This window comes from Anas acuta, chromosome W, assembly GCF_963932015.1.
Source record: "Anas acuta chromosome W, bAnaAcu1.1, whole genome shotgun sequence".
Taxonomy (NCBI): domain Eukaryota; kingdom Metazoa; phylum Chordata; class Aves; order Anseriformes; family Anatidae; genus Anas; species Anas acuta.
The window spans coordinates 19,452,102-19,471,311 of NC_089016.1; the positions used below are offsets into that span (position 1 = coordinate 19,452,102).

General features: G+C 45.7%; 1 long non-coding RNA gene across 1 annotated transcript; it reads left to right on the top strand.

The window, feature by feature from the left end:
• The first annotated feature begins 5,331 nt into the window (after positions 1-5,331).
• LOC137847045 (uncharacterized) lies at positions 5,332-6,425 on the top strand. The gene is made up of 2 exons (XR_011090744.1): positions 5,332-5,668; positions 6,057-6,425. It is a non-coding gene; the product is annotated as an uncharacterized lncRNA (long non-coding RNA).
• The last annotated feature ends 12,785 nt before the right edge of the window (positions 6,426-19,210 follow it).

Here is a 19,210-nt window from a genome sequence, read left to right on the forward strand (position 1 = left end):
TCTATCCTCAAGTGAGTCTATACAATATCACCAGGTATGAGTCCACCCATTCTCAGCCGTTCTTACTGTCGTCTCAGTAGTCAGGAGCACTTGGAACAGTCCGTCCCACTCAGGTTGCAGTTTGGATTCTCTCAATGTTCACATCAGAACCCAATCTCCTTCTCGGAATGGATGGATCAGGGCTACCGAGGGTGGGTTTGAGCTAACAGTCCACAGGTCCTGAGAGATGACAAAGAGGACGACAGCCTGAGTATATAGTTCTTAAGAAAAGCATCTTTTGTCTCAAATTGAGGTAATTCATTCCCTTTGTACAGCAATCCAAATAATATTTCACATGGTGAAACTCCCACATCGTTTCTTGGTGCAGTTTGAATTCAGAGAAGTGCCAAAGGTAAGCGCTTTGTTTGGGGAAGCTGAGTTTCCAGAACTTAGTCAATTACTTCCTTACTGTCTGATCCTCTCCACCCTTGCAGAAGAGGAAGGATGCCAAGGAGTGTGAAGTTTCCACTTGATTCCTAGAGTCCACATTAGCCCTTGCAATATTTCTGACATAAAGTGATTTCCTCGATCAGTCGGTATTTTCAACAGTTCCATACCTGGTAGTTATTTGTTCTAGAATTATTTTAGTTACCATGTTCGCAGCAGCAGATACTGAAGGGAAAGCTTCCACCCACCCTGACAAATGATCTACTGAGACTAATAAGCATTTAAATCTACCTACTCTAAGGAGTTCTGTAAAATCTACCTGTACATTTTGGAAGCGTTGAATTCCTGGTTCTCGCCCCCTTTGGGCTGACTGTGGATAATTTTCCTATTTACCTTTTGACATACTACACAACCCCTGCGTACTCGTTCAGCCAGAGCATATATATATATATTCCTACACATACATATTTCCTTAGCACAGCGTCACACATTGCTTGAATTCCCCAATGACCCTCTTGATGCAAAACAGTTAATATTTGCCTCGTTAGCACTTTCTTCAGCATTTCTCTCCCTTCAGGGAGTATCTATTTTCCTTTGGAGTTTGTGACTCCTAATTCCTTAAAAACCTCTTTCTCTTAAAACTTTTTAGTTCTTTTTAGTTTTGGGTAGGGGTAGCTCAACAATTCCCTGCATCCCCTCTGGATTTATTCTTCATTCCCCCTCAGACACTAGATGCCCTAAATACTTGACTACTCTTTCTACAAATTTAATTTTAATTTCCAATATTTTCAATCCCTGTTTTCCCAGAAAGCTGAATAGCTTGTTAGTGGCTTCCTTCACAGCTGTTTTCTCCTGTCCTGACAATAAAAGATCATCCACATATTGTAACAGTAACACCTCCTGTAACTTGATTATCTCCAACCCAACCAACACATCCTGTTGAGCAGACAATTGTGATAACTACCTGCTGCAAGATAACAATTGCAGTAACTGAAATGCCCAAATAAGGAAAGGACGATCAATCTGCAACGCAGAGGAAGACTATGACCTTCATCCCCGTGACCACCAGAGAGCCCGTGACGACCCCCTAGCAACTGGTTGCGCAACCACAGAAGAAAACAGGATGTGCCACTCAACCCGGGACCACTAGACAATAAAAGGGGACCCTGGCAGGGGTAAAGTGTGCGTCTTGGTGGAGCAGAGACTCCCGGCGCACCCAGCGCTGTTTGCTTACCTCTATTCCTTTAATAAATTGTAAACTTTGATTGTAACCCTATTTGGGACTCAGTCATTTATAACAATATGAAGGAGTTCGATCTGCTTCGGAGGTGGTCGGTACTGAAGCGCAGCTCCTCCTAGCACCCTGACTGCCAGTACTAGGCTGGATGTTCAAGGGAAGGGTCTCTTCTACGCATCATGCAACTGATGCTACATGGAGCAAGTGGGTTGCACGGATTACTCAGCGGGCTCAAATAGGAAGCCCCAGTCGCCCAGGAATCTTGGAGGTGATTATGGACTGGCCAGAAGGCAAATACTTTGGGATATCATCAGAGGAGGAGGTGGGTCATGCTGAAGAAGCCCCACTGTACAACCAGTTACCAGAGAATGAGAAGAAATATGCCCTGTTCACTGATGGGTCCTGTCGTATTGTGGGGAAGCATCGGAGATGGAAGGCTGCTGTATGGAGTCCTACACGATGAGTTGCAGAAGCTGCTGAGGGAGAAGGTGACTCGAGTCAGTTTGCAGAAGTGAAGGCCATTCAGCTGGCTTTAGACATTGCTGAACGAGATAGGTGGCCAGTTCTCTATCTCTACACCGATTCATGGATGGTAGCAAATGCCCTGTGGGGATGGTTACAGCAATGGAAGCAAAACAATTGGCAGCGCAGGGGCAAACCCATCTGGGCTGCTGCATTGTGGCAAGATATTGCTGCTCGGGTAGAGAACCTGGCTGTGAAAGTACGCCACGTAGATGCTCACGTGCCCAAGAATCGGGCTACTGAAGAACATCAGAACAACCAGCAGGTGGATCAGGCTGCTAAGACTGAAGTAGCTCAGGTGGACCTGGATTGGCAGCATAAAGGTGAATTATTTATAGCCCGATGGGCCCGTGACACCTCAGGCCATCAAGGTAGAGATGCGACATACAGATGGGCTCGTGATCGAGGGGTGGACCTGACCATGGATGTCGGATAACCCGACCGAAAGCCCTGGGACAAACGGACACAACGACCAGCGTTCTGTGCCGTAAGCCAATTTATTACTGCGTGACAGTATCTTATATAGTGTCAAAGCGTCCCACCCAGGAACCCAGGACCCCTCCCACTGTGCTCGCAGGCACCCCAGACCCTTCCCCTCGTGCACGCAGGCACGACCCAGAATAACCCCACAATTGACACTATAGCACAGGTTATTCATGACTGTGAATCATGTGCTGCAATCAAGCAAGCCAAACGGTCAAAGCCTCTTTGGTATGGAGGACGATGGCTGAAATATAAATATGGGGAGGCCTGGCAGATTGATTACATCACACTCCCTCAAACTCGCAACGGCAAGCGCCATGTACTTACAATGGGGGAAGCAACCACCGGATGGCTGGAAACATATCCTGTGCCTCATGCCACCGCCCGGAACACTATCCTGGGCCTTGAAAAGCAAGTCCTATGGCGACATGGCACCCCAGAAAGAATAGAGTCAGACAATGGGACTCATTTCCGAAACAACCTTATAGACACTTGGGCCAAAGAGCATGGTATTGAGTGGGTGTATCACATCCCCTATCATGCACCAGCCTCCGGGAACACTGAACGATGCAATGGGTGCTGGGACATTCAAAAATTGGGATACGCATTTGGCAAAGGCCACCTGGTTAGTCAATACTAGGGGATCTACCAACCGAGCTGGACCTGCCCAATCAAGCCTGTTACGTACTGTAGAAGGGGATAAAGTTCCTGTAGTGCACGTAAGAAATATGCTGGGTAAAAGAGTCTGGGCTACTCCTGCCTCAGGAAAAGGCAAACCCATTTGTGGAATTGCTTTTGCTCAGGGACCTGGATGCACTTGGTGGGTAATGCAAAAGAACGGAGAGGTCCGGTGTGTACCTCAAGGGGATTTAATACTGGGTGAGACTAGCCCATGAATTGAATTGTATCATGTTAATTACTATATACTACTGTATGTCATCACTACCATGATTTCTATGTACCCTAGATGAAGATGGTGATTAATTAGAATGTATGGGAAAGAGTGTAACCTGAGCATGACATAAATGGTATGGAATAAGGGGTGGATAGATGTCCTGGTTTTAGTTAGGACAGAGTTAATTTTCCTCCTAGTAGCTGGTAGAATGCTATGTTTTGGCTTAGGATGAGAAGAGTGCTGATAACACCCCTATGTTTTAATTGTTGCAGAGCAGTGCTTACACCAAGCCAAAGACGTCTCAGCTTCTTGCTCTGTCCTGCCAACAGGCAGGCTGGGGGGTGCCACAGGAGCTGGGAGGGGACAGACCCAGGACAGCTGACCCAAACTAGCCAAAGGGGGTATTCCATCCCATCTGACGTCATGCTAAACAATGTATAGGGGTGGCTATAGGAGCAGGTGATCGCGGGGGTTGGACCCCAGGGGGTCCCAAGCCAGACCAACCCGCTCCTGACGAATAAACCCCACGGCACAGACCCACACCTGGAGCAGCTCCCAAAGAGCCTGTTTTTCGCTGCCTGTGGAGAAGCCCACACAGGACCAGCCCAGGAAGGTCGGCACCCCACGAGAGGGACTCCACAACAGAGCAGGGGGGAGAACGATTGTGAAAGAGCAGTGGAAACAAAGCACCACGGACCGATGGCAGCCCTCACTCCCAGCCCCCCCACACCACTCAGGGCAGGGAAGAGGTGGAAGAGAGTGGATGGGGGAAGGTGCCCCCAGCTTGTTTCTCTGTTTCTCACTGCTCCAGCCTGTCAGAAATAGGTAATAAATTTTATTAATCTTCCTATGCTAAGTCTGTTTTGCCCGTAACGATAATTGTAGAGTGATCCCCACTGAGGTACACTTGAGGAGCCCTTGAGGTACACTTCTTCATTTATAAGGTGAGAGAGGGAGTTAGGAGAATCTTATCAAGTAGAGATAGAGCGCTGACAGCATTAAACTAGGCTGCTACTTAGTGCTTTTGCATTGTCTATGGTGTCATTTCCATAAACTCCTCCCCTCTGCGCTTGCGCGGTGCCTTCTGGTGGTGGGCGCTGAGGGTCGTGAGGATGAAGTAAGATGTCTTCATCAGGGTTGAATTTTTCACATCGTCTCCTTGTGCATGCTCTCTGAGCCCCTGGTCACAATCTGGGCCATAAGGTTGCTTTGGTCCGGTTCTCTGGGTCTGAGGGGCCCCTGTTATCTCGAGGCCTTGCATGTTTGACATCCTCTTTTAAGAACAGTCCTCCTTATCTCTGAGCCCTTCGTCACAGTCCAAACCATATGGTTGGTTCGATCTGGTTTTTGGGGTCCCAGGGGCTCCTGTTATCTGGAGGCCTAAGCACAGCACAAGCACATCACAAATGTAGCACATATTAAGCAATGAGTGTTGCCTACATATTCATTCTTAATCAATCGCTCTCTAATTTCTAATCCCACGTTTCATGATGGCCTCATCGTTAAGAGTCTGATGTTATCATCAACCATGGGGCCTGTCGACCCCCATGGCCACACTCTCACATCTCCCCCTTCTTTATTAACATCAACCATCTTCTTGACATGAATTATTACTTCATATATCACAGTCACAATCTGGGCCATAAGGTGTTTTGATCTGGTTCTCAGGGTCCGAGGGGCTCCTATTATCTGGAGGCCTAAGCGCAGCACAGGCACAGGACATCGCAAATGTAGCATATATTCATTCTTAATCAATCGCTCTCTAATTTCTAATCCCATGTTTCAGTAGGTTGATAGTTGGACTAGACGATCTTGGAGGGCTTTTCCAACCCTAATGACTCCATGATTCACTCAGGCTGCGGAGCGGGCCCCGTTCCCCCCACAGCCACCCGTTTGCCGCCATGGCAACGGCGGGGCGTGGCCGCCATTTTGTGTCCGCCCCATCGGGGCCTCCTTGTCCTTCAACGTCCCACTCGAGCGCCACTCCCTCCTTTTGGCGCGTCGCGGCGGTGTCATGGCGTTCACACTGTACTCGCTGCTGCAGGCCGGGCTGCTCGTCGTCAACGCTGTCGCCGTGCTGCACGAGGAGCGCTTCCTCCGCAACGGTGAGTCGCCGCTACCCTGCCCGCCCTCAGCGCCGCCAGCCCCGGGCCCCGTCCTGTCCCCCTCCCCCCCCCCCCCCCCCCCCCCCGCCACGGTCCCGGGCCCCGTCCCTGAAGATGGCGGCTGGGCTCCTGTCACTGCTTTGTGTCCCCTTTTTCTATTCCCTTCTTGTTGTTTCCTTCCCCTTCTCCCCTGTATGTTTCTGAGCTGTTTTGAGAGAGGGAGTTAGGAGAATCTTATCAAGTAGTGATAGAGCGCTGACCACATTAAATTAGGCTGCTACTTAGTGTCTTTGCTAATTATGGTGCATTGTGCAAATTTACTAAAGCAAGAAGCCTTGGGCCCCTTACCAAGGCCAGTCTCCTAATAAGAGTGTGAGCCTATCTTAAGAAACTGGCAGAAACTGGTCCTGCGGATGGACAAGAGCCAAGGAGCAACTGAGTGTGCAAAGACAAGATGTCAGCCATCAGTGATGAGGAAGAGTCAACCTTCATCCCCACGACCCCCGAGGGCCACCACCAGGAGACACTGTGCAAGCACAGATGGGAGGAGTTTATGGAATTGACTCCTTGGAACTAACTTTAATACAAAGCGGGGACAGGTTATGAATATGTACAGCCGTATTGTGAAACTTCATGCATATGTAACTCTTTACTGCATAGAAGCAAGGCAAGTTGCCGCGTCAGGTGTGCACGACTTTGGCGGGACTACCCCCCGTGCTGCCCAGTGCTGAATAAACATACCTACTTTACAGTCTTATTGACTGTGGAGTCTGTTTTCCTCAAGTCAGTTTGGTGAGCCAGCCAGGAGATGCTCTGCTCGGCTGTGGGATTGACTGCGGAGTGGACGCCCCTAGGTGCACCCCGAGTATTTTCCTCGGAGGAGCCTCCACTATCAGCCGCACACTGCGGAAGCAGACAAAGACCTCCTGAAGCCACGGGCAAATGGTATGTTTTACAGTAGAGGAAGGGCCTGTAAGTCGTATGCGTGGACAGGGCAGCTGGTAAATCATGCAGAGACATCTGGCGTGCAGCACAGTCCCCATATGGGAGGAGGGTACCCTACAGGCTGACCGGTAGCCAGCCGGACTACTTGGGAGCCAGGACGGACCTGCTAACGACTATAAGAAGCAGGAGAATGGTAAGCGGGCCTCTCACAATTGTGACAAGGTTATCTGGGTAATATTTGCAGCTGCTGGAGGGATATTAATTGGAGTGGTAATAATTGTATGTCTTATTTGTGGATGGCTGGGTATCTCATGTTGAAAGCATTTGTGTAAGTGTATGTGTTTGAGACCAAGTATTGTTGTGAAGTGAATTACTCCACGAGGAACACGGTCAGAGACGATACAAACCAGTTTGGTTATTGTTTAAGTGATATATTCTTGTGGTATGAACGAGAAGCGCAAGGGGCCTCTCTGTGTGATTGCATGATTGTGCTGTGTGAGTGAGATGCAGCATCGCTGCAAAGCGAATGCAGAGTTCCGATCCGCGGTTCCATATTCTCCGTGAGGGGATCGGCCGGAGACGAACAAAACGCATGACAGACCAAAAAGAAGTGCTGTTTTATCCAAGTGTTGACTGGTGGTGCCTGATATACGGGCCTGGCAGTGCATCTTGTAATCCTATTTTTGTTCTTAAATACATAAATGCATATATTTATTAAATAAATAAATAGGAGGGGGGCTGACTGATTATCAAAGCGGTAGAATGGAGAGTCGCTTCTTTAGTGGTTCGGGCTTGAGCCCTGAGAATTTGGTAAGAAGGGGGAGAGCAAATTTATTTAGGCCTCAATACTTTTTTTAACCCCCATATTGACTGATACGCAGATGTGATTCCTTGTTTTGTGTGGGCTTACTAACAAAGTGCATGAGAAAAATTGTCATTCGGTTTGAAATTTGGTCCTGTTGAAATGAAAGTTTTGTGGAAAAGGTGGTATTGTTTGTCTAGAAGACAGAAGGCTGAGTGCTTCAGGTGTTTTCCTGAAGCCCTGTGGATTTATGATTGGAACAGGGCTCATTAACAATATGAAATAGTAAAGTTTGTATGCGGAAGGAAGAGTTTAATCCCAGAGAACTGGGACATTTGGGAAGAAGATTAGGAAAAGATAGTAAAAACCCGCAGTAAAAAGGTTTGCGTGGAAATTGAAACAAGGGACAGTAACTAATATAAATAAATAAAAGGGAATGAATGGGAAATCAAGGAAATGGGTAATATCCAAAACAAAGACGTTTTAAAGAAAGCCTCCTTGGGTGCATATTGGCACGTTGGAAGGATATTGTTAGAACTGGGGGCACAGAAAGCAAGAGGACTTTCATTAAGTATTGCAATCAATGTTGGCCACTACATAAGCTAAACGGCCACTTTATGGACCAATCGACTATAACACTATCTTGCAAATAATGTTGGTTTTGAGGAGAGAAGGGAAATAGGATGAAATGTTGTCAGCATCTTGGATGGAAAAGGCGTGGAATTAAGTTGGCCCCTGACTGAGCCTTTGGTGTTGGCATGAGAAAAGCACAGGCTGGAGAAAGATAAAGGAAGGGTTAAAAGGGTTGTCGAAGGTGTTAAAGGTGTGGCATGTAGTATTTGACAAAGCTGTTTGAAGTTGAATGAGCAGGGAAAGAGCATGTAGGAATGTTAATAGTTCTGCCTCAACCCGAGGCCGAGATCTCAAAATCACAGGTGTGAGCCCTCTGGGGCAGAGGGACCATGATTGGTCCGAGAGAGTTGTCATGGAAACAGAAAAGCAGCTAACTCTTAAAACAACCTGATTTCATGTGTGAGCTCAGATTGCCAGTGGGACCGCTCAGGGAACTGTTAACGATTGCATTCCCCTGACTGACCCCCCACTGAGACCCTAATCACCCCGGAAATAATGAACGGTTATGTAAATACAAAAATCTGGTTAAATTGGGAATTGAGAATCTGTTCCAACAAGGTCCAAAAGAAACCCCTATGGAATTTTTGGACCAACTTCAAAATGCAATGGAAAACAAAACAAAACAAAAAGAATTTGGACCTGGCTTCAGAATACAGAGGCAATTGGCTAGCCTCTTTCTAGGGCAATTGGCCCCTGATATCAGAAAGAAATTGTCCTAGGCTGCAAGATAAATTTACAGCAGTCAGGAATGATGGGGACCTGGGGCATCTACCCTAGCAGGTCCACTAGTTGAAGAAAAACTAGGAAACGAAGAGAGAGGCTGGAATTTTTTGTTGGTTAAGGGAGCTTCTTTCCCTGTGTTAAGTAGTCTGTAAATGTAAGAGGAACAACTGGCCAACAGGAAAAGGCGTGGTTTTTCTTTTGTTTGTTTGTTTGTTTGTTTTTGTGCAATGCTTGAAATTTAAATTGGGGAAAAATGATTGGAATTACAAAATGGGAAAAACAGACAAGTTTGGTTCACGGTACTAGATTTACAGGCTGCCTTTTTCTGCCTTCCTGTGGTAACTGAAAGCCAGAAACTCTTTGCCTTTGAATGGGAAAATCCTAATAGAGGATGGAAAACTCAGCTTACTTGGACGGTGTTACCACAGGGGTTCAAGAATAGCCCCACCATATTTGGCACTGTGATCTTGAAGCTTGAAAGACCCCTTTGGGAAAAGGGGACATTGTTGCAACACACAAATGATAGCCACTGAAGAAGAAAAGGAATGTGTATAATGGACTATTAATTTACTATATTTTTTTTTTTCGGCACCAATACTGTGAACCCAGCAGCCTCTTTCCTTAGTAACAGAGTTTCCAGATTACCCGTTCATGATTGCATCAAGACCACGGACATGGTATACTCCAGCTGACCAGACTTAAAGGATACACCCCTAGAAGATGCAGAGGATTGGTATATAGATGGCAGCAGCTTCATCCGACAGGAATTTCGCCTCACAGGATATGCGGTAACAAACATCAGCCCAAAAGGTGGAAATCATCGCCTTGATAAGAGCTTTTGAGCTGGCAAACATTTGGACAGATTTGAAATATGCCTTTGGTGTGGTGCATGCACATGGGGCAATTTGGAAGGAGAGAGGACTCTTATCTTCCTCAATTAAACATGCAGAAGAGATATTGCAGTATACCTGCCTACATCAAGGAGGGGATACTGATATTGAAAGGGAAAATAGAATGGCTGATGCAGGAGCCAAAGGGGTAGCAGAACGGGCATCTGAGAGTCAAATTTTGGCATTAGTATCAGGAACAGAAAACCAGGCATTAACAAAAGCTTTTGAAAATGAGTAGAATACTCTAAGATGTAAACGGAAAATCTTACCTACAGGTTTAACATAAATAACTGTCCTGGTTTCAGTTAGGACAGAGTTAATTTTCTGATGGGAGAATTGTGATACCATATTAAATTGAATGGTAATTGGAGAACATAATAAAGCATGCTGGGGAGCTGAAGTAGTGTAAGAGTTTTTAAATAGCAAATGGATAGGGCCTAATTTGTATACCATTGTTAGACAGGTATAAAAGTAATCAAGCTCCAAACAGCGGTAAATTATTTTTTTTTTGAACTCCCAAGAAAAGGGGGTGTCAGTATTTGTCGGTATTAACTGACACCTTTTCAGGATGGCCAGAAGCATTCCTGACCAGAGCAGCCAAGGCTCTGGAGGTAATTACAAGCAATAAAACCTCATTTTGCAGTTTCAGCAACTATATCCTCTGACAGGGGCAAAAGTGGTACAACAAATTAGCTGCCATTTGGGTATAGACTGGCAACTTCATACCACAATTGCCCTCAGTCGAGTGGCCAAGTAGAAAAATGAACCACTTAATCAAACAGAAAATTGTGAAATTGGGGCAAGAATCAAGTTTGGTCTGGCCTCAGTCTATTCCTTTAGCCCTTTTGCATATACCAAGGGCAAAGGAAGGGCTAAGCTCCTTTGAAATCTTATATGGACGACCCTATGGAATACAAAGAGGAATATCCATGCAAGCTGGGGATGAACCCATGACCTCCTATATGGTGGTCTTAGGTAAACAGCTTAATGAAATTGGAAAGCATGTGAGTGGGACTCCGGGTAGAGGGTTAGATGGACCACTGCACAATAGACAAGCTGGAGGTTATGTGCATGTAAAGTGTCTTGCAGAGAAGACCTTGGAACCTCAGTGGGAAGGACCATTCCAGGTCACAGAGATCAGAATCAAGGAGCAAAACGCCTGGATCCATCACACCAGAGTGAAAAAGGCACCCAAGACCCCATGGAACATTACTCAGGTGTGACCTGGAAGGTTACATTTCTCACAGTCTTAATGGTATCACTGGTCAAGGAAACTGAACAGTGGGTGCACAATACCTATGTGAAACTCACCCAGGCAGTGAGTGATAGTTTCAACCTTTCTGACTGTTGGGTGTGCACACTGCTGCCTAGAGGCAACCTAGAATTCCCCATGTGGGGCATACCCAGTATGAATTGGACATTGACCTTTGCGCACGCAAGAAATGGAACATGTCCATTTGGCAAGGATGATTGCGAACATCTAGGGGAGAGATCTGAACTACTCCCATGTGAAAATGTTAACATGTAACTTTTAATCTTACTAAAACTTGAGATTATGGTGTAGGTGTCACAATATGTGCTGATAAAAAGGATACGAACTCAGGATCTCATAGCCTCAATTCTCTCGCACAAATTTGCAAGCTACAAAAAGGATTCTATTGGCTATGTAGAGATGGGCATGCTAGAAAAGCTTACCCTTAAATTGGAAGGGTCATTGTATCGGGGGCTGTCTTAGCCCTTGTGTTGGGTCTGTCTGAGCTGGAGTCACCTTTTCCCTGCAGCAGCCCACACAGTGCTGTGCTCTGCACTCATAGCTGGAACAGCACTGATATCACTCCAGTGTTGTGTCTATTGCTGCGTAGTGCTGGCACAGCATCAGGACTCCTTCCAAGCCCCCAAGAACCAGCAGGCTGGGGGTGGGCAAGTGATGGGGAGGGGACATCGCCAGGGCAGCTGACCTAAACCAATGTCGTGGTTTAACCCGGCCGGCAGCTAAACACCACGCAGCCGTTCGCTCACCCTCCCCCCTCCCTCTCTGGGACGGGGGAGAGAAATGGAAAGTGAAGCCCGTGAGTTGAGATAAAGACAGTTTAATAAGACAGGAAAATAATAATAACAAAATAATAATAAAATAATAACAATAATAATACAATGGTGATAATAGGAAAGTAATAATAGTATGTACAAACAAGTGATGCACAATGCAATTGCTCACCACTCGCTGACCGATGCCCAGCCTAACCCCGAGCAGTCCGGCCCCCCTCCCCCCGGCTAGCCACCCCTATATATTGTTTAGCATGACGTCAGATGGTATGGAATACCCCTTTGGCTAGTTTGGGTCACCTGTCCTGGGTCTGTCCCCTCCCAGCTCTTACTGCACCCCCAGCCTGCCCGTTGGCAGGACAGAGCAAAAGGCTGAGATGTCCTTGGCTTAGTATAAGCACTGCTCTGCAACAATTAAAGCATCGGGGTGTTATCAGCACTCTTCTCATCCTAAGCCAAAACACAGCATTCCACCAGCTACTAGGAAGAAAATTAATTCTGTTCTAACTGAAACCAGGGCAGGAATTCAGAAAAATATTGTTACCAGCAGCTGGCTTCAAGGACAAGGTCTGTGTGACTGCTAATCACAAGGGGGTTGTTTTCTTGCAGTTGTTTGTCTGAGTGCTTTTGACCAATAATCTTGTGTGAAACACTGTCCACCCCTGTTAAGTTCTTTATAAAAGTTAGGCTATTCGGGCAATAAGATGGAGCATGATCTGACCATACTGGTGTTTGTTGTGCTTTCGGCCGTGCTTCCTGCAACAGGCAGCAACAATACAGGCTACTCTGCACCCGTAAATTAACCGTGGTTGGACCATTCCCCACGGCCACACGGTGCAGAAGAGCTGTGCCCACACCACGAAGCACTCACCTTTCAGCTCAAGGTGGCCACATCCAGGCTGCCAGTGGGGAAAGGCTGCAGGTTTTCGCCGACTTGCCATCCGTGCCAGGAACTGTTCCCCAGGGCATCAGTGGGCTCACACACAGCCCTGTCAGAGACACTACCACAACTTATCTACAGAGTTGATTTCAAGTACAGGGCAACATTAGGATAGGCATACACAACCATATCGACTACTAGGTAAATTTTCTGGTACTCTTTTTGTTTTCTTTATGATGACAGTTGGTGGAAGAAAATGTTGAGGGTTGAGTCTGCAGAACATGACAGTTTAACACTACAGTGGGGTCCTCATCGCTTTAACACAGACAAACTTTGGCACAAGAGGAGAGCAAACAAGAACCAACAGCTGATACGAAGCTTCCTTGGCTGTTTACTGAAGTAGATTTGGTTAGGCGGTGGCTGTTCTGTGTTTGTTTTCTAGGATCATGTTCTTGAGCTTTATCAGTGTGAGGGATGATTTTTTAATTTGAGAAACTTCTTTCACGCTTCATTCTGAGACCTATGTTCCACCTTAACTGTTGCAGTTGTGGTCTGCACGTTAGTTACAAACCAGACAAGTGGTGTTTCCATTTCCTGATTGGGGAGTTTGGCCTAAGTAACCAAGTAAGAGTGCAAACTGAACATCTGAGGTTTGAATGTTCAATTAGAATCATGCAGGTTATACATCCAATCCTTTATCTGTGTGAACTGTATAGTTAGTGCACAGCTCATCACTTCTGCAGCTCACAAAAACAATATGTGGATGCACAACTTGCTTTGGAAAGTCACTTGGAAACCTGATGGTCTGAGCTCTACTGAACAGAACATAGAAAACAAATCTGCTGCAGATCCCTCATGTCTGTTCCTGGGACTGCACAGGCTGGCTCTCAAATGGTGAGGGACAAGGAATTACTGTGCTTGCCTGACCACATCCAGGAGCTTTGGCACTCTAAAGCCATTAGAGCAGTAATTTCTTATTGAGCAGCATGATTACTTTATGTCTGGGCAAAATTTTTGATCTGTAGCGGTAAGATATTTTACCACAACACTACAGAAGAGTTATTCTTCACAGAAAGTATGAGAAAATATCATAACGTCAGTCTATGCTGTAATAAATGACTGAGTCCCAAATAGGATTGCAATCAACGTTCACAATTTATTAAACGAATAGAGGCAAGCAAACAGTGTTGGGTGTGCCGGGAGTCTCTGCTCCACCAAGATGCACACCAGTTACATCAGGCGGCTTGTTTTTATGCTCCTAGGATAATACATATTCATTAATACTTCTAGAAAAGGCAGGGTTATTATAATTAGTTCCCGGAATCTGAACCCTCCCACTGGAGCATGCGTATCAGTCTCCGGTGGTCCCTCTGGGGGTTGCTTGTGCTGAAGGCTCGTAGTCTTCTTCCCAGGCTTTGTCCTTCAGTTGTCCTTCAGCTTCCCTTCTCTCCTTATTTGATAGTCTCTGGGCCAGATGTCAGACTTGTGCAGCGTCTCCTGCAATAATCAGCAGTTATTTTGAAACCCTTTTGTTCTCTTATCTCCTAGACCCGAGGCTCAAGGTTTATCCTTCAAACCTTCTATTGACACAAATTGCTGGACCATTCCTTTGCAGGATACAAGAACTATATACATTAACCACTCTGTTTTTCTTAGACTTGTGCTTATACAAGGGTATGTAAGACAGAAGGTCATATTTCATCATGTGGCCCTAGCATTGTTCCATATCGACACGAATCAGATGAACACATTTCACAATCCCCCATCTCCTTTTTCATGGCATTGATCCGTGTTTTCCTTTCCAATTGAGTTAATACTTGCCAAATTGATATCAATTTTGGATCTTCTTTTGTTTTTATTATCATCATGGAATGGGTTTTCTCTTTCCCTGGTTCTGGGTAAACAGGTACCGCAGATATTTGCATTCCTTGTATAACCGAGTGTATTAGTCTGGTAATACAAGGTATTAAACATGGAATTATTAACAATCCTCCACATATCCCCAATACAACCATCCCTATTTTATCAAGCCAATCACCACCCATAACGTTCACCCCATAATCCTCCTAGATCAATTCCATTCCAGGTTTGAACTGGGACATGTGCAATTTTCTTAATTTCTTTTACAAGCTCATTTACAGCTTTTCCTTCATCATCAATCTCTAAAAAGCAATTACTAAAGTTAAATTTTCCACAGACTTCTCCTTCTTGTGCTAGTGAATAATCCAAAGCTAAGCGATTTTGATACAAAGCAGTTCTCATCTTGGTATTTTGCTTTGCAATTAACATAAGTGTATCTCCGGTTTTATTTACAACTATTTCTACTACAGCTTCTAACCTAATTATTCTATTAAGCATATATATTGGGGTCTTATAGCCCCAGGATCCGTCTTCTGCCCATGTAGCTGGATTATAATAGGCAAATGCTTTCAATAAAGGGGTTGGGCCCGCTTTCAGGGTTGATTCAGGCTTGTGTTACCGTTCGGCCTTTCGGGGTGATCCAGCTCCTGGAAAACGAATCATAATTTTATATGGGTTTAAAACAACCTGACCTTAGTGTGGGAGAAGTCCGGTCGAGGCCCTCTCACTCGGCAGTCAATACCCATAGGGGTTGCCTCCCTTGGTAGACCATACACACCATAGTGGGGGGTCCTGCCCCTGTCTTGCCTTCTCCCTTTCCTCCCTTCAGGCTTGTCCTCTTTATTTGGCATCCTTAATTCCTGCAGAGCTTCATTGCCAGAATATTAGTCCCTCTTTAGCCTTAGTTTCAGTTCCCCAAGAGTGGACTCAACCCTCCAAGCTTTGGTAGTTATTGGTCCCTTTACTCTGGATGCAATGGTCCAACCCCTTTCTGCTGTTCTCACAGCTGTTTCAGTAGTAAAACAAGGTACTGTCCCTCCCATCAATGATTCAATGATTCAATGGTTCAATGATTCTTCCCTCCAGCTTTTTATTAAGACCTTGTCTCTTGGTTGTATCTTATGAATAGCAAACCCCAGTGGGGTGTTAGAGTGCGTTGCAGGAAGCACGGCCGAAAGCACGACAGACATCAGTAGAGTCAGATCATGCTCCTCCATTTTATTGCCCGAATAGCCTAACTTTTATAGTGAACTTAACAGGGGCGGACAGTGTTTCACACAAGATTATTGGTCAAAAGCACTCAGACAAACAACTATAAGAAAACAACCCCACCTGCAAGAAAACAACCCCTTGTGATTAGCAGTCACGTAGATATTGTCCTTGAGGCCAGCTACTGGTAACAATATTTTTCTAAATTCCTCAATTGGGCGATGTGGGAACACTGTCATGGGAACTTCTCATAGTTGCCCTGGTAGCTCGGTTTGCTCAGCTACAGCAGGCCATGGGATTTGCTAAGGCCTACTCCTGGTTGCTTAAAGCAAGCTCAGATTGAGCAATTGTTCCCCGGACTCATGTCCACGCCCTTTGTGCCAATTCCCAACAGTGGGGTGTTTTGTGCTAAAATTCCCTTTTCCCTTAATTGTTGTAGTTGTTTCCCTGTCATGATCCCATATTTCTGGCTTTCATAGTTCTCTATCAAAGAAAAATCCCATGGCTTTCCTTGGGAATATGGCATTCCATATATCATCTTACAGGATAACCGTTTCACTATGTGGCATAGTCCTAATATTCAATAATGCCAATGGCAAACATTTTATGCAAGACAGTTGGGTTTCAATCATTAATTAAGCCAACTGTTGTTTAATCATTTGATTCATTCTCTCAACTCGACCTGAACTTTGTGGATGCCATGGAGTATGGTATTCCCATTTAATGCCTAAGGCTGTGGATAAGTCCCGTAACACCTTAGGTGTGAAGTGTGTCCCCTGGTCAGAGTACCAGTGGACCTGCTAGGGTAGAAGTCCCAGGTCCCTGTCATTCCTGTGATTTAAAGATCAAAGCCGAAATTTCCTTAAGTGGTATATTCTTTATTGCAGCGCTGGATGCATGGGGGATCTTTCCGCCTATCGTGCATGTTCGAAGCGACAAACTATCTCATATTTATACAGCAAAACAATGAATATTCTATTAGCGAATATACATATTCATTACCTAAACCCGCCTACTCTCGCTTCGTGTGCTAATTAGCTTATCAGTCCTTGCGCTTGCGCAAAGCCTTCCAAGAATTGTGGGCCGGGGTCTTCAAAATGTGGGCAGTGGTCTTTGGGAGGAAGGCCGTAGATCTTCCTCGTAATGCACTTTTCACCTTTTGCTTAATCAGTTGTTTTCCAAGCTGTAAAAATGCTGAGTTGGCTTTTGGTTTAACTGAGGGTCGGCAGACAATAGGATGTCTCAGTTAACAAGACATAACAGACAGTTGACTCAAGTTATCTCAAGTCTCAGCCTGACTGAGGGTTAACAGATAACGGGATGTTTTCAAATAACAAAATGCTTCAACATAACAGAAGGTCAACAGATAGCAAGATGTCGTTTACTTTGTTCTCGCTAACTTTTAACCACAAGTTTTATTCTATCCTAAAGTGAGTTTATACTATATCACCTGCCTGCAGCCCAAGACAATTTCTTTCTGATATCAGGGGCCAATTGCCCTAGAAAGAGGCTAGCCAATTGCCTCTGTTTGTATTCTGAAGCCAGGTCCAAATTCTTTTTGTTTTGTTTTGTTTTCCATTGTGTTGGGAATTGGCATACAGGATGTGGACATGTGCCCGTAGAACAACTGTTCAATTTGAGCTTGCTTTAAGCAACCAGGGGTAGGCCTTAGAAAATCTCAGGGCCTGCTGTAGCTGAGCAAACCAAGCTGCCAGAGTAACTGTGAGAAGCTCCCATGGCAATGACTCCCACATCGCTCAATTAAGGAACTCAGAAAAATATTGTTACCAGCAGCTGGCCTCAAGGACTAGGTCTACGTGACCGTGACCGCTAATCACAAGGGGGGTTGTTTTCCTGACTGCTAATCACAAGGGGGGTTCTTTTCTTGCAGGTGGGGTTGTTGTCTTATAGTTGTTTGTCTGAGTGCTTTTGACCAATAATCTTGTGTGAAGCACTGTCCGCCCCTGTAAAGTTCACTATAAAAGTTAGGCTATTCGGGCAATAAAATGGAGCAGCATGATCTGACTCAACTGGTGTCTGTCGTGCTTTCGGCCGTGCTTCGCAACACCATTGCATTTTGAAGTTGGTCCAAAAATTCCATAGGGGTTTCTTTTGGACCTTGTTGGAACAGATTCTCAATTCCCAATTTAACCAGATTTTTGTATTTACATAACCGTTCATTATTTCCAGGGTGATTAGGGTCTCAGTGGGGGGTCAGTCAGGGGAATGCAATCGTTAACAGTTCCCTGAGCGGTCCCACTGGCAATCTGAGCTCACACATGAAATCAGGTTGTTTTAAGAGTTAGCTGCTTTTCTGTTTCCATGACAACTCTCTCAGACCAATCATGGTCCCTCTGCCCCAGAGGGCTCACACCTGTGATTTTGAGATCTTGGCCTCGGGTTGAGGCAGAACTATTAACATTCCTACATGCTCTTTCCCTGCTCATTCAACTTCAAACAGCTCTGTCAAATACTACATGCCACACCTTTAACACCTTCGACAACCCTTTTGACCCTTCCTTTATCTTTCTCCAGCCTGTGCTTTTCTCATGCCAACACCAAAGGCTCAGTCAGGGGCCAACTTAATTCCATTCCTTTTCCCTCTAAGATGCTGAAACAACATATCGGTATATTACATTTCATCCTATTTCCCTTCTCTCCTCAAAACCAACATTATTTGCAAGATAGTGTTATAGTCGATTACTCCATAAAGCAACCATTTAGTTTATATAGTGGCCACCATTGACTGCAATACTTAATTAAATTAAATATACAAGTGGCGGGCGATTCCGTTAGTCCCAGCCAGGCTGCAGCATACATGTACTTGCTCTCTTCCGGGTCCACAGGTATTCTACTATTAACAGGAATGTTCAAAGCCTGACATACCCAGTGCTCCGTGGACCCAAATGTTGAGGGATTTTTTGAAACAGCAAAAATCCCATGGCTTGCTGCAGCTGAGCAAACCAAGCTACCAGGGCAACTATGAGAAGTTCCCATGACAGTGTTCCCACATCGCCCAATTGAGGAATTTAGAAAAATATTGTTACCAGCATCTGGCTTCAAGGACAATATCTACGTGACTGCTAATCACAAGGGGGTTGTTTTCTTGTAGTTGTTTGTCTGAGTGCTTTTGACCAATAATCTTGTGTGAAATACTGTCCGCCCCTGTTAAGCTCGCTATAAAAGTTAGGCTATTCGGGCAATAAGATGGAGCATGATCTGACTCCGCTGGTGTTTGTCGTGCTTTCGGCCGTGCTTCACGCAACATATGGCGCCCGAACAGGCTGAGATCCGAATAAGCCGGGAGCCCGGAGCGGCACCGAGAGACCGGAGCAGCGCCGAGGGACCGGAGCGCCGCCAGGAGACCCGAGGCACACGGAGGGACTACCGCTGCACGGAGAGAGCCCTGAGAGATGCTGCAGAGCCACGGACGACTCTGAGAGACATGGAGAGACCTGGCAGAAGCCAGAACACCTGAGAGACATTGAGAAACTCCAAGCACCGACCCGGAGAAAGGACCTGCGGTGAGATGCGGGGAAAAGAAACCGCGGGGGGAC